The sequence below is a fragment of the Pongo abelii genome, chromosome 3 (assembly GCF_028885655.2).
Source record: "Pongo abelii isolate AG06213 chromosome 3, NHGRI_mPonAbe1-v2.0_pri, whole genome shotgun sequence".
Lineage (NCBI taxonomy): Eukaryota > Metazoa > Chordata > Mammalia > Primates > Hominidae > Pongo > Pongo abelii.
In genome coordinates this window covers 24,701,179-24,717,179 of record NC_071988.2, presented here as the reverse complement: position 1 = coordinate 24,717,179, position 16,001 = coordinate 24,701,179, and the positions used below count along the sequence as shown (strand labels likewise).

The 16,001-nt window shown below is 45.4% G+C and overlaps 1 pseudogene; it reads left to right on the top strand.

Annotated features, from left to right (window-relative positions):
* The first annotated feature begins 9,619 nt into the window (after nucleotides 1-9,619).
* Nucleotides 9,620-9,685, top strand: LOC112133252 (U7 small nuclear RNA; annotated as a pseudogene).
* Nucleotides 9,686-16,001: the final 6,316 nt, after the last annotated feature.

Here is a 16,001-nt window from a genome sequence, read left to right as displayed (position 1 = left end):
AAAAAATAAATAAATAAAATAATAAAATAAAATAATAACTGGACATAGCTGGTTTGGTTTCCTTTTCTTTGGGTAACAGCACCCGGATTTGCTTTTGGGGAAACACCCCTCTGCCACTCATAGTCCATACATTTTGGATGGTGGCACCACTGCCCTTAACTTCAGAGGTGATAAAGGACGCTGACCGCCAGCAAGACTTACCACGTCCCTGGCCAAATCACTGGTTCACAGGCAGGCATTTCATGCAGTTAGAGCCAGTGCAATACAATGAAACTTTCATTGGAACATCAAGTGCTTTTCCTTGATATACTTGAACTTGGGGAGGATGTGAGCCTACAGTTGCAGGAGTCACTAAAAGTGATTTTCTTTTTGTTGCTTTCTTGGAGACAGGGTCTGGCTCTGTCACCCAGGCTGGAGTGTGGTGCTGTGGTGTGTTCACAGCTCACCACAGGCTCCACTGCTCAACCTCCCTGGCTCAAGTCATCCTCCCACCTCCGCCTCCCAAGTAGCTGGGCAACAGGCAAGCCACCATGCCCAGCTTTTTTTTTTTTTTTTTTTTTTTTGAGACAGTCTCACTCTGTCACCCAGGCTGGAGAGCAGCGGCACAATCTCTCTGCTCACTGCAATCTCCGCCTCCCGGGTTCAAGCGATCCTCCCACCTCAGTCTCCCAAGTAGCTGGGATTACAGGCATGCACCACCATGCCCAGATAATTCTTTGTATTTTTAGTAGAGATGGGGTTTCACCATATTGGCCTGGCTGGCCTCAAACTCCTCACCTCAAGTGATCCTCCAGCCTTGGCCTCCCAAAGTGCTGGGATTATAGGCATGAGCCACTACCCCAGGCCGTGGAGCCACCACAGTTTTGACCAAGAATGAAGGCAATACGGAAGATAACATTGCTGAGAGGTGGACAGAAACCAGGACCTAGTGTCATCATTTGAGTTTGCTGGAGCACAGAAACCAATATATGGCACTTCGGCATGGTAAACTGAAGAAGCCTCAAGGCCTCTCTGACCTTCCCCCTCCCCAGCCATCCCTCCCAAAGCACAGGATAACACTGAAGTTCCTTTATCTGACTGAAATCTAGACCTGCCAAAAAAACTACTGTGTTTTCTTTCCCCTCCCTGTTAGATCAAGAATGTAACCACACCTGAACAGACCTTTTCCCAAGATAATCTCCAAGTTTTTTTTCTTTTTCTTTTTCTTTTTCTGAGATGCAGTCTCACTCTGACCCCCAGGCTGGAGTGCAATGGTGCAATCTCAGCTCACTGCAACCTCCGCCTTCCGGGTTCAAGCAATTCTTGCTGCCTCAGCTTCCCCAGTAGCTGGGATTACAGGTTTGTGCCACCACGTCTGGCTAATTTTTGTATTTTTAGTAGAGACAGGGTTTTGCCGTGTTGGCCAGGCTAGTCTCATACTCCTGACCTCAAGTGATCCACCCGCCTCAGCCTCCTAAAGTGCTGGGATTACAGGCGTGAGCCACTGTGCCTGGCTTGTCCAAGTTCTGTGTTCCCTGATCCATTCGTTCTTCCCAGTAATCCCCTCAATAGATTTCCTCTTTTCCCATCCTCCCATAAGCTATTTTACCAGGATGGTATATAAACTTCTGAACCTCTGTGCGGTTGGGTAATCACTCTGTGGTTCTCCCCGAATACATATTAAGATTTGTGGCCAGGAGCCGTGGCTCACGCCTGTAATCCCAACACTTTGGGAGGCCGAGGCGGGCAGATCACTTGAGGCTAGGAGCTCGAGCCCAGCCTTGCCAACATGGTGAAACCTCATCTCTACTAAAAATACAAAAATTAGCCGGGTGTGGTGGCATGTGCCTATAATCTCAGCTACTTGGGGGCTAAGGCAGAAGAATCACTTGAACCCAGGAGGCAGAAGTTGCAGTGAGCCAAGATCACACCACTGCACTCCAGCCTAGGTGACAGAGTGGAAACTCTGGCTCAAAAAAAAATTAATTAATTAATTGAAAAAAAAAGATTTGTATCCCTTTTCTCCAATTAATCTGTCTTTTGTGAGTTCATTTTTCTTTTTCTGCAAATCTTCAAAGGGTGAAGAGGAGATTTCCTTTGGTCCCTACAAGTTCCTGCCCAAGTTGTTTTTTTTTTTTTTAGATGGAGTCTCGCTCTGTCACCCAGGCTGGAGTGCAGTGGTGCGATCTCGGCTCACTGCAAGCTCCGCCTCACAGGTTCACGCCATTCTCCTGCCTCAGCCTCCCGAGTAGCTGGGACCACAGGCGCCCGCCACCACGCCCGGCTAATTTTCTGTATTTTTAGTAGAGACGGGGTTTCACCGTGTTAGCCAGGATTGTCTCGATCTCCTGACCTCGTGATCCGCCTACCTCGGCCTCCGAAAGTGCTGGGATTACAGGCGTGAGCCACCGCGCCCAGCCCTGTGCTCAAGTTATACTGAAGGCTGAGATCAACTGTGGGACTTTTTAGCTCCTCATTAGTGTATTTATTTGTTTTGCTTAAGCCAGGTTGAGTTAGGTTGTCTGTCACTTGCAGGACAGTAAGTCTTTTTTTTTTTTTTTTTTTTTTTTTGAGACAGAGTTTCACTCTTGTTGCCCAGGCTGGAGTGCAATGGTACGATCTCGGCTCACTGCAACCTCCGCCTCCCGAGTTCAAGCGATTCTCCTGCCTCAGCCTCCTGAGTAGCTGGGATTACAGGCGTGTGCCATCACGCCCGGCTAATTTCATATTTTTTAGTAGAGACGGGGTTCTCCATGTTGGTCAGGCTGGTCTTGAACTCCTGACCTCAGGCGATCCGCCCACCTCGGCCTCCCAAAGTGCTGGGATTACAGGCGTGAGCCACTGCGCCCGGCCAGGACAGTAAGTCTTGACCAACAGTCGGCCTTAGTGTGCAGCTGTGAGGATTAATTGAGATGACATGAATTATTCCTACTATGAGCAAGATTCCTTTCCTTTCCTTGTTCAGATCCAGAGCTATTTTCATCTAACTCCTTTTTAATTTCATGTAATCCTAAAATCATTCTGAAATTCTAAAAACATCTGGAAACGATGACATATCAGAAACATGAAAAAATTAGAGATGCTTAGCTTAAAAAAGATTGCTTGGCAATGTCATCACTTTCTTGAAATAGTGAAGAGCCTGTCATATGGACAAGAATCAGAGTTGGAGAGCAGAATTGGGCAGCCAAGTGGAAGTCAGCAGAAGACGCTTTGCTTCAACGTGAGGAAGAACTTTTTTTTTGAGATGGAGTCTCACTGTTGTCGCCCAGGCAGGAGTGCAATGGTGTGATCTTGGCTCACTGCAACCTCTGCCTCCTGGGTTCAAGTGATTCTCCTGCCTCAGCCTCCCAAGTAGCTGGGATTACAGGCTTGTGCCACCACGCCTGGCTAATTTTTGTATTTTTAGTAGAGAGAAGGTTTCACCATGTTGTCCAGGCTGGTCTCAAACTCCCGACCTCAGGTGATCCACCCGCCTCAGCCTCCCAAAGTGTTGGGATTACGGGTGTGAGCCACCACACCCGGCCAGGAAGAAATTTTTGGTCAGGAAGCTCTGGACTGCTCCTCTGGGAGTGGGGCAGTGGATTTCCCATCGCAGAAGACCTTCAGGTGGATAATGGACAATCACTTACTGTGATTTGTAGAGGGGATTTCAATTTCAAGGAGAGAGTTACAGGGATGGCATCCAAAGCCCTCTCACTTTTAGAATGCTATGATTCGAAATAAAGTGCCAAATATGAGGCCAGGCATGGGGGCTTACATCCATAATCCCAGCACTTTGGGAGGCTGAGGCGGGTGGACTGCTTGAGGCCAGGAGTTGGAGACCAGTCTGGGCAACATGGTGAAACCCCATCTCTACTAAAAATACGAAAATTAGCCAGGCATTGAGGTGCTCACCTGTAATCTCAGCTACCTGGGAGGCTGAGGCATGAGAATCACTTGAACCCAGGAGGCAGACGCTGCAGTGAGCCGAGATCACACCACTGAACTCCAGCGTGGGTGACAGAGTGAGACTCTGTCAAAAAAAAAAACAAAAAAAACTAAATACAATGACTACTTATGTTCCTAATACCTCCAATGTTTTTCTTCATGAAAAAGGTTTTGAGCCAGGTGTGGTGGCTCACACCTCCAACTTTTGGGAGGCTGAGGTGGAGGGATCACCTGAGCCTGGGAGTTCTGAGCCTGGGAGTTCAAGACCAGCCTGGGCAACATAGTGAGATCCCTGTCTCTAGAAAAAAAATGAAAAATTACCTGTGCATGGTGGCATGTGTTTGGAGTCCCAGCTACACAGGAGGCTGAGGCAGGAAGATAGTTGAACCCAGGTGGTTGAGGTTGCAATGAGCTGTGATTTTGTACCACTGCACACCAGCCTGAGGGACAGAGCTAGATCCTGTCTGAAAAGTAAAATTTAATTTAATTTACAAAAAAATTAAACTGTAATTCCAGCACTTTGGGAGGCCAAGGCAGGAGGCTCCCTTGAGGCCAGGAGATTGAGACCAGCCTGGGCAACATACCAAGATCCCATCTCTACAAATAAAAAATAAAAATCAGTAGTGGTGGCCTGCACCTATAGTCACAGCCATGAGGGAGGCTGAGGTGGGAGGATCAGTTGAGCCCAGGAGTTCAAGGCTGCAGTGAGCTGTGAGGAAAGCACTGCACTCCACCCTGGACAACAGAGTAAGACTCCATAATAATAATAAATAAGGCTGGGAGTGGTGGCTCATGCCTGTAATCCCGGCACTTTGGGAGGCCAAGGTGGGTGGATCATGAGGTCAGAGTTCAAGAACAGCCTGGCCAAGATGGTGAAACCCTGTCTCCACTAAAAATACAAAAATTAGCCGGGCGTGGTGGCGGGCACCTGTAATCCCAGCTACTCGGGAGGCTGAGGCAGAGAATTGCTTGAACCCGGGAGGTGGAGGTTGCAGTGAGCCTAGATCACGCCACTGCCCTCCAGCCTTCGTGACAGAGTGAAACTCCATCTCAAATATAAATAAACTAATTAATTAATTGATTAAAATAAATGAACTTTTAGGCATATAGATGAAATAGTCAAATGTCTATTCGTACTTTTCTTTCTTTTTTTTGAGACGGAGTCTCACTCTATTGCCCAGGCTGGAGGGCAGTGGCGCAATTTCGGCTCACAACAACCTCCACCTCCACCTTCAAGTGATTCCCCTGCCTCAGCCTCCTGAGTAGCTGGAATTACAGGTGCCCACCACCACGCCTGGCTAATTTTTGTATTTTTGGTAAAGACAGGGTTTCACCATGTTGGCCAGGCTGGTCTCGAACTCCTGACCTCAAATGATCCGCCTTCCTCAGCCTCCCAAAGTGCTGGAATTATAGGCGTGAGCCACCACGCCTGGCCCATACTTTTATTATATCAGTTAGTTACACAAATCTTTACATTTACTTATTACATAAAATTACGAATAGGAATTTACAATTCTAAATTCTAAATAGGAATTTAGAAAATTTGCTTTTTCCAATTCTCTTTTTTTTGGAGTCAGGATTTCACTCCGGTTGCCCCGGCAGGAGTGCAGTGGCATGATCTCGGCTCCTGGGCACAAGCAACCTCTGTCTCCCGGGCACAAGCAATTCTCTTGCCTCAGCCTCCCAAGTAGCTGGGACTACAGGTGCGTGCCACTGCATATGGCTAAATTTGTATTTTTTGTAGAGACAGGGTTTCGTCGTCTTCCCCAGGCTGATCTCAAACTCCGGAGCTCAGGTGATTTGCCCATCTTCGTCTCCCAAAGTGCTGGGATTACAGACATGAGCCACCAAGCCTGACCCTCAATTCTCTCATTTAATGAAATAACATTATTCAAGCCTTTCACGTGCACTTAGACATTATTATTTTTTATTTGAGTGACTTTCGAACCATATGATGTTAAAATTCTCCAATTATGTTTAACTTTTAGAGCTGTGCCCTTATAACTATTTTAAAAAGTACTCTCGGATAGACATTCTAGCATAAAAAGAATACCCTTTTTGAGGGAGTCTAAAACTTTCTAGCCTGTAACCTCTTTAGTTGCATTGTAAGTGATTTTTGATCAAATGAGTTTTCTTGAAAACTGAACTACTGCAATATGGCAGAACAAGCCATACTTAGTAGCTGGTAGAATGTCTTCTAAATAAGGCAAAATATCAAACTGCAAATATAGTCTGATCCAAAATATGATGAAAATTTAGATAACTAGATGCAAAAAAAGATGAAAAAAATAACAGAAGTTAAACAGTCATCACTAAATTGCGGTTACTATGCATGTCACTGTTTTATTTTTCATACTTTTTTGTATTTCCAAGTTTTCTAGAATCAGCATGAGTAACTTTTATAATCAGAAAAAAAGAAACAAGTTACAAAAATAAATGCCTGAGTGGTAGTTATAGAATCTAGACCACTATTCCAGCTTCTGAGAAGTTTACAATTTGCAGTTAGACCAAGGGTCACAAACTCAACCACTTCCATGTAACGTAAGTGATAGAAGTGGGCCAACTATAATATAATATAATATAATATAATATAATATAATATAATGTAATATAATATAATAAAAGTACAATGGGTACTGTGGCAAATTGAGGAAATTTGTCTAAACAGGGCAGCCAATTATTGCCATGTGAAAATGTGAGGCCAGTGTTATCAAATACTCTGATATTGGACATTTAGGTAAAATTCACTCTCCTTTTTTTTTTTTTTTTTTTTTTGAGATGGAGTCTCGCTCTGTCACCCAGGCTGGAGTGCAATGGTGAGATCTCAGCACACTGCAACCTCCACCTTCAAGGTTGAAGCGATTCTTCTGCCTCAGCCTCCCGAGTAGCTGGGACTACAGGCCCTCACCATCACACCCGGCTACCTTCTGTATTTTTTAGTAGAGACGGCGTTTCACCATATTGGTCATGCTGGTCTCAAACTCCTGACCTCAGGTGATCTACCCGCCTCAACCTCTCAAAGTGCTGGGATTACAGGCATGAGCCACCACACCTGGACGAGAATCTGCACTTCTAAGGAGTTTTTAGGTGATGCCAGCACCGTGGGCCATGGGTCACACCTTGAATCACCAGGGTTTAGAACAGCGATTCATAGCTCCAGCTGTCCCCTAAGGTCACATAAGAAGCCACATCTAACCCTACTCCAGGTTGATTGAATCAGAGTCTGAGGTGTTCCTGGGCACAAGCATTTCTACATATCTCCCTGTGGCCTCACCCCCTGCCCGACACCTTTTTTTTTTTTTTAACAGTGAGGTCAAACAGAATCTATGTTCCAGTTTGCCATTGTCAGTGACCTTTATGTTAGATAAAGTTTCTGGTCGCTCTGACTTGATACTCAAACTTCTGGCTTTTACTCCCAGACTATAGATTTTAATTGCCCTGCCCAGCCAGGCATGGTGGCTCATGCCTGTAATCCCAGCATTTTGGAAGGCTGAGGCCAGAAGATCACTTGAGGCCAGGAGTTCCAGACCAGCTTGGGCCACATCGTGAGACCCCACTTCTACAAAAAACTTAAGAATATATTATAATTGCCCTGTTCCTCTTCTTCTCCAGTCTCTTTATTAGCTTGTTTCAACATTAGCACCTAGGTCAGTATTTCCCAAAGTATATTCCAGAGAACACAAGTCCCATGAGATGCTCTGTTGAAAACAAAGGTAGGCAGGGGGTTCCATGGTTCAATGTGTTTGAGAAACACTGCTTTTTATATTTCCCATCCAGAGACTCCCAGTGTCCACTGGTGCTTTAAAATGTCTGAGAAGTCCTGCAGTTTACTAAGCAAGTAAACTTTGCATAGTCTACTATTTTTTTTTTATTATACTTTAAGTTTTAGGGTACATGTACGTAACGTGCAGGTTTGTTGCATATGTATACATGTGCCATGTTGGTGTGCTGCACCCATTAACTACTCGTCATTTACATTAGGTATATCTCCTAATGCCATGCCTCCCCCCTCCCCCCACCCCACAACAGGCCCCAGGGTGTGATGTTCCCCTTTATTTTCTAAGCTCACATGGCCACAGAACCCTTTGAGGGCATAACTTCTCATATTTTTTTTTTTTTTTTTGAGATGGAGTCTGGCTCTGTCACCCAGGCTGGAGTGCAGTGGTGCAATCTCAGCTTGCTGCAACCTCTGTCTCCCGAGTTCTCCTGGGAGGCGATTCTCCTGCCTCAGCCTCCCAAGTAGCTGGGCTTATAGGCGTGCACCACCATGCCCTGCTAATTTTTGTATTTTTAGTAGAAACAGGGTTTCTCCATTTTGGCCAGGCTGGTCTCAAACTCCTAACCTCAAGTGATCCACCTGCCTTGGCCTCCCAAAGTGCTGGGATTGCAGGTATGAGCCACCACGCCTGGCACATTTTTTTTTTTTAAGATAGGGTCTTGCTCTGTTGCCCAGGCTAGAGTGCAGTGGTGTGATGACAGCTCACTGTAGCCTCAAACTCTTAGGCTCAAGTGATCCTCCCACTTCAGATTCCTGAATAGCTAGGACTACAAATGCAGATCACCATGCCCAGATAATTTTTTTATTTTTAATTATTTTTTGTAGAGACAGAGTCTTGCTCTGATGCCCAGGCTGGGTCTCAAACTCCTGGCCTCAAGTGATCCTCCCAACTCGGCCTTCCAAGGCATTGGTATTCTAGGCATGAGCCACCACTCCTGGCCAGCATAGCTTCTATTAACATGTTACTGCTGGCGGGGCACAGTGGCTCAGGCCTGTAATCCTGAGCACTTTGGGAGGCTGAGGCAGACGGATCGCTTGAGCTGAGGAGTTTAAGATCAGCCTGGGCAACATGGTGAAACCCCATCTCTACGAAAAAATACAAAAAATTAGCCAGGTGTGGTGGCACGTGCTTGTAGTTTCAGCTACTTGAGGGTCTGAAGTGGGAGGACTGCTTGAGCCCAGGAGGTTGAGTCTGCAGTGAGCTGAGATTGTGCCACTGCATTCCAGCTTCAGTGACAAAGAGACCCTGTCTCAAAAAAACAAAAAAGGATGGGCATGGTGGCTCACATCTGTAATCCTAGCACTTTGGGAGGCTGAAGTGGGTAGATTACATGAGGTCAGGAGTTTGAAACCAGCCTGGCCAATGTGGTGAAACCCTGTCTCTACTAAAAATACAAAAATTAGCCGGATGTGGTGGCACACACCTGTAGTAGTCCCATCTACTTAGGAGGCTGAGGCAGGAGAATCACTTCAACCTGGATGGTGGAGGTTGCAGTAAGCCGAGATTGCACCACTGCACTCCAGCCTGGGCAACAGAGTGAGACTCCGTCTCAAAACAACCACCACCACCACCACCAAAAAAAAAAAAAAAAAAAAACAGGCTGACAGGCTGGGTATGGTGGCTCACGCCTGTAATCCCAGCACTTTGGGAGGATGAGGCAGGCGGATCACCTGAGGTCAGGAGTTGGAGACCAGCCTGGCCAAATGGTGAAACCCTGTCTTTACTAAAAATACAAAAAATAGCTAGGTGTGGTGGCGCTAGCCTGTAGTCCCAGCTACTCAGGAGGCCAGGAGGCTGAGGCAGGAGATTTGCTTGAACACGGAAGGCGGAGGTTACAGTGAGCCGAGATCACACCGTTGCACTCCAGCCTGGGCGACAGAGACAGACTCCATCTCAAAAAAAAAAAAAAAAAAGAAAAGAAACAAACAAACAAACAGTGTTATAGCTAGCTCTTTTGGAATTTATCCAGCCGGCTTTCTGGCAAATGCCAGAAAGTCATTTCTGCCCCCCAAAAAGTCAATAAAAAACCAAAAACATGTTACTGCTATGGAAGTGATAGACCATGGAACACAATTTGAGTAGCACAGATTTAGGTTACTTAAAGTTTTTTGTTTGTTTGTTTGTTTTTGAGACAGGGTCTTCCTCTGTTACCCAGCCTCACTACACCCTTGACCTCCTGGGCTCCAGAAATCCTCCCACCTCAGCCTCCGAAGAAGCTGGGATTATAGACATGCACCACAATGCCAAGTTAATTTTTAAATCTTTTGTAGAGACAGAGTCTCATATGTTGCCCAGATTGGTGTTGAACTCTGGGTTCAAGCAATCCTCCTGCCTCAGCCTCCCAAAGTGTTGGGATTACAGCTGTGAGCCACTGCACCTGGCCCATTTAGAGTTCTTGGTAGAAAAAATAATCTAAGCTACATGGATGTTAAGTCTATTTTCCTGAATGAGGAGATTCATGGGATGTTGCAAAGGAATGAACAGAGATTGAGAATAAAATGCTGAAAATGTGTGTGTGTGTGTGTGTGTGTGTTTGAGATGGAGCCTCACTCAGTCACCCAGGCTCAATTGAGTGCAGTGAATGAGCCCAATCTCGGCTCACTGCAACCTCTGCCTCCTGGGTTCAACCAATTCTCCTTCCTCAGCCTCCCTAGTAGCTGGGATTACAGGCGCCCACCACCACGCCCAGGTAATTTTTGTATTTTTGTAGAAACAGGATTTCACCATTGTTGCAAGAAGTCAGGGACCCTGAATGGAGGCACCGGCTAGAGCTGTGGCAGAGGAAACATAAATTGTGAAGATTTCATGGACACTTATCACTTCCCTAATAATACTCTTGTAATTTCTTACTCTTGTCTTACTTTAATCTCTTAATCCTGTTATCTTCATAAACTGAGGATGTACATCACCTCAGGACCCTGTGATGATTGCGTTAACTGAACAAATTGATTGTAAAACATGTATGTTTGAACAACATGAAATCAGTGCACCTTGAAAATGAACAGAAAAACAGCGATTTTAGGGAATAAGAGAAGACAGCCATAAGGTCTGACTGCCTGTGGGGTCGGGCAAAAAGAGCCATATTTTCCTTCTTGCAGAGAGCCTATAAATGGATGTGCAAGTAGGAGAGATATCGCTAAATTCTTTTCCTAGCAAGGAATATAATATTAAGACCCTAGGAAAAGAATTGCATTCCTTGGGGGAGGTCTATAAAAGGCCGCTCTGAAAGTGTCTGTCCTATGCAGTTGAGATAAGGACTGAGATACACCCTGGTCTCCTGCAGTACCCTCAGGCTTACTAGGATTGGGATACCCCAGCCCTGGTAAATTTGAGGTCAGACTGGTTCTCTGCTCTCGAACCCTATTTATCAAGACAATATGTGTACAGCTGAACGTAGACCCTTATCAGGAGTTTTTGATTTCGCCCTTTGCCTTGTGATCTTTGCTTTGCCCTTTGCTTTGTGATCTTTATTGACCTCAGAAGCATGTGATCTTTGTGACCTACTCCCTGTTCGTACACCCCCTCCCTTTTGGAAGTCCTTAATAAAAACCTGCTGGTTTTGCAGTTCAGGTGGGCATCATGAACCTACTGATGTGTGATGTCACCCGTGGAGGCCCAGCTGTAAAATTCGTCTCTTTGTACTCTTTCTCTTTATTTCTCAGCCAGCCGACACTTAGGGAAAATAGAAAGAACCTACATTGAAATATTGGGGGTGGGTTCCCCCAATACACCATGTTGGCCAGGCTGATCTCAAACTCCTGACCTCAAGCAATCCACCTGCCTCAGCCTCCCAAAGCGCTGGGATTACAGGCGTGAGCCACCATGGCAGGCCCTAATTTTTGTATTTTTAGTAGAGAGAGGGTTTCACCATGTTAGCCAGGCTTATCTCAAACTCCTGACCTCAGGTGATTGGCCTGCCTCTGCCTCCCAAAGTGCTGAGATTACAGGCATGAGCCACTGTGCCCAGCCTGAAAATGTGTATTCTGATAGGTTCATGTGACACATAGTAACCACAGGTATGGTCCTCAAAGCCAGACTTCCTGAGTTCCAAGGCCTGGCTCTGCCATTTCTTAGTTATATCACCTTGGGCGAGTCACTTTACTGTGCTCAGGTTTCTTGATATATTAAATGGAGCTAATTATAGGCCCTCCTCAAGAAGTTGTGCAAATAATAAATGAACTATGTAAAATGCAGAAAAAATCCTGGCATATTGCAGGGGCTCAGTAAGTGTTAGCTATTATTATGTTCATTTATCTGCTCACCACATTTGCTAGTGCATGAATAACAATAATGGCTATAGTGATATCATTACCTATATTATATTTTCTTTTTTCTTTTTCTTTTCTTTTCTTTTTTTTTTTTTTTTTTTTTTTTGAGACACAGTCTTGCTCTGTCACCAGGCTGGAGTGCAGAGGCATGATCTCAGCTCACTGCAACCTCTGCCTCCCAGGTTCCAGCAATTCTTCTGCCTCAGCCTCCTGAGTAGCTAGGACTACAGGTGCACACCATCATGCCCAGCTAATTTTTTGTATTTTAGTAGAGATGGGGTTTCATCATGTTGGCCAGGATGGTCTTGATCTCCTTACCTCGTGATCTACCCACCTCAGCCTCCCAAAGTGCCGGGACTACAGGCGTGAGCCACCATGCCCAGCCTACCTATATTATATTTTAATAGCTAACATATATTGGGAGCTTACTCTGTGTCAGGCACTATACCAAATAAATTATCTCCCCACAATAACTGTATTTGGTAAGTATTATGATTGTTCCTAACTTATATTGGGAACTGAAACTTTGGAGAGTTGATGTGATTTGCTTTAGATTAAAGGCTCAGCATCAGTAGAGCTGGGATAAAATCCTGGTGGTTGGATTTGAAAGTCTCCCTTCATAACCATTACATTCTGCTTGTTTAAACGCCCAAGTCTTGAAACTTTAAAACAGGAAGATTCCTTGAAGATGAGCTACAGGAATTCACTGGTGCATTTCACTGATGCATTTCACTGATGCAGAAAGGCCCAGGGGTTTGAATGACCCACCTGAGGTCAAATAGATGGGAGCAGAACTGGAATCAAAGGAAAGAGGGACAGAAGAGAGGGATCCAGAAGGGAGAAAGAAGGATGAGACCAAGACTTCCATATTGGCCATAAAGAGGATCAGAATATGCTTCTCCAAAATATGCCACCCCAAAATATACCTCTCCAAAATATGCCACCCCAAAATATGCCTCTTTGGCATGAAGATTATTTTGAGATGATGGCAGATGAGAAATAGCAGACACAGGAAAAGCTCTCTACCACCCTCCTTTCTGTCTAAAAACAAGGCATACATTTCCTATTGTGAAGGTTTCCCCCTCCCCTCTCCAATCCAGGAAGAGAAAACAACTTTTTTTTTTTTTCTTGAGACAGAGTCTCACTCTGTCACCCAGGCTGGAGTGCAGTGGCAGGATTTTGGCCCGCTGCAACCTCCGCCCTCCAGGTTCAAGCAATTCTCCTGCCTCAGCCTCCTGAGTAGCTGGAATTATAGGCACGTACCACCATGCCCAGCTAATTTTTGTATTTTCAGTTGAGACAGGGTTTTATCATGTTGGCCAGGCTGGTCTCAAACTCCTGACCTCAAGTGATCTGCCCACCTTGGCCTCCCAAAGAGCTGGGACTACAGGCGTGAGCCACCTCACCTGGCCTTCTTTCCCCCATATATTTACCTTCCCAGAATTACCTTCTCTAGAAGGCCACACCCTTTTCCTTTGTCTTTTCACTTCTCTATAAATGTAACGCTCTTTGTTACTATATAAGCTCTCAGACCTAACTGCTTCTTTAGAGTCTTACTTCTTTTTCTATGAGATCCCCATGTACATGTAAAAATTAAAATATTAACATCAAATAAAATGAACATGCCTTTTTTTCTGTTAATCTGTCATTTGTTTAATCTGCAGAGCCCTTGTCACTGACCTGACGGTAAAATAAAATTTTTTTAAATTTCTTTTTTATATAAAAAAAAAAGTAGAGATGAAGTTTCACTATGTTGCCCAGGCTAGTCTCAAATTCCTGAGCTCAGACAATCTGCCTGCCTCAGCCTCCCACAGTACTGGGATTATAGGCATGAGCCACCGTGCCCAGCTGAGAGTAGAAGAAAAATTTTTTTCCTCACCTGTAGCCACATCCAAATTGGAAAAGCCTATTAGCTGTCCGTGAGGATGGAGAACAGGTAAATTGGGTCTTCAAGCCTGGAGCTCAGGTGCCAGCTTGGGTCACATCTCCTAACCGATCGTCTACACTGCCAAATCCGTCTCCTACCCTGGGAGCCATCTAGACACTAACCTTCCCTCACTCTTCACATCCTATGAATGCTCCAAGTACTGCAGACCCCACCTCCACAATGCCTCTTCAGCGTATGCACTTCTGTCCACCCCTTTGCCACTACCTAGGCAGGTCTATCATCATCTCTTCCACAGATGCCTAGACCAGCCTTCAACTTGTCTTTCTGACTTTAGGCTTGCCCCTTGCAATTCATCCTCCATACTCTAGCCAGGACAAATCTGATTCATACTCTTCTGCTTAAACACCTTCCATGAGACTTTCCTTTGCTTCAAACTGCAGGCTCACCAATGTCCTCGTTGGTCCCTGCTCAGCTCCCCAATCACTTACCCTCCAGCCGCACCCCACAACTTGCAGCGTCCTGAGGGTGTCATGTTCTTTCTCTTCCCTCTGCTTTGCCATGTGCTATTTCCTCTGCCTGGAGTTCTCTCCGTTCCTTCCACTCGCTTCACTGCACTAGTTCGCACTCATGCTTCAGGTCTTCCTCCAGAGACACCTTCCTGACCTTCACTCCTAGGTAAATCCCTTCCAAGGGTCCCCATTGCACCTTGTAGTTACCCTCATCAAAGCACTCATTATGTTGCATTATAATTGCCTTCACTCATCAGTCTCTCCTAAAGACATTGAATGGAACAATTTGAGTGCAGGGGTGCATCTTTTTTGCCCAATGCCTGTCATATAATAGGTGGACAAGAAATCACTCATTTATTTATTTATTTATTTATTTATTTTGAGATGGAGTCTCACTCTGTCACCCAGGCTGGAGTGCAGTGGCTCAGTTTCAGCTCACTGCAACCTCCACCTCCTGGGTTCAAGTGATTCTCCCACCTCAGCCTCCCAAGTAGCTGGGATTACAGATATGCGCCACCACGCCAGGCTAATTTTTGTATTTTTCATAGAGACGGGGTTTCACCACTTTGGCCAGGTTGGTCTCGAACTCTTGACCTCAAGTGATCTGCCCGCTTCGGCCTCCCAAAGTGCTGGGATTACAGGCGTGAGCCACTGCACCTGGCCAGAAATCACTTTTGAATGACTAGTGAGTGAACAGCAACTTATACTAATTTATGGCCCTGCATTTTAGATTGCCATTGTGCTGACCTCACTCAGCAGCTACTATTTTTATTATCAATAGATCACATTTGTTGCGTGCATTCAGTGTGAACACCAGCTGCGTATCTAAGTCAAAATCACCTACCACCAACCTTTTCAGAATGTGCTAGCAGTAACATTTCTACCAAATGTTATGTATAGATTTTTGGCTCATGTTATGTGGCTCCAGGAAAAAAAATCTTTCCATGTTCAAACTCCAGGCTCCCAGATTCTAGCTGGGCTACGTTATTGGTGTACACTGTCTGGTGCCAGGAAGAGGAGAAACCGGTTTGCTCATTCCCATGAGAGGTATTCATGGAAAATCGACTCTGTAGCCAAGGAGACAAGGAGGGTGTTGTGTCTGTCTATCTGGGGGAGTTTTAACAAAGGAACCTGAAAACCAATTCCTCTTGGCAGATGCACCTAATGAAGCTGGGTGACCTACACTACGTCCAGATACCCTCGCGCCAGATACCATGGTCGCTCGCTGGGAATGAGAATTTGGGTTACTGGATAAAAATATAGCACAACCAGTTAAATTTGAATTTCAGATAAACAACAGATTTTAAGTATGAAAATGCGACATGTATTGCAATGGAGCATACTTATACCAAAATAATTACTTGTCATTGTTCATCTGCAATTCAAATTTAAATTGGATGTCCTTTTCTTCTTCTTCTTCTTTTATTTTTTTGGCTGTATGTGGCAACCCTAAATGAAGTTGAAGATTGGGATCCCGCAGGCATTCCCAGTGCAAGCCTACCCAGGGATTATAGGCCAACCCCAGGGAATTGCAGCGCTTGGGAGGATGGATTTTAGCAGCCAGAAGGCTGTCTCCTGGCCAGACGAGATGGCTCACGCCTGTAATTCCAGCACTTTGGGAGGCCAAGGCGGGCAGATCACTTGAGGTCAG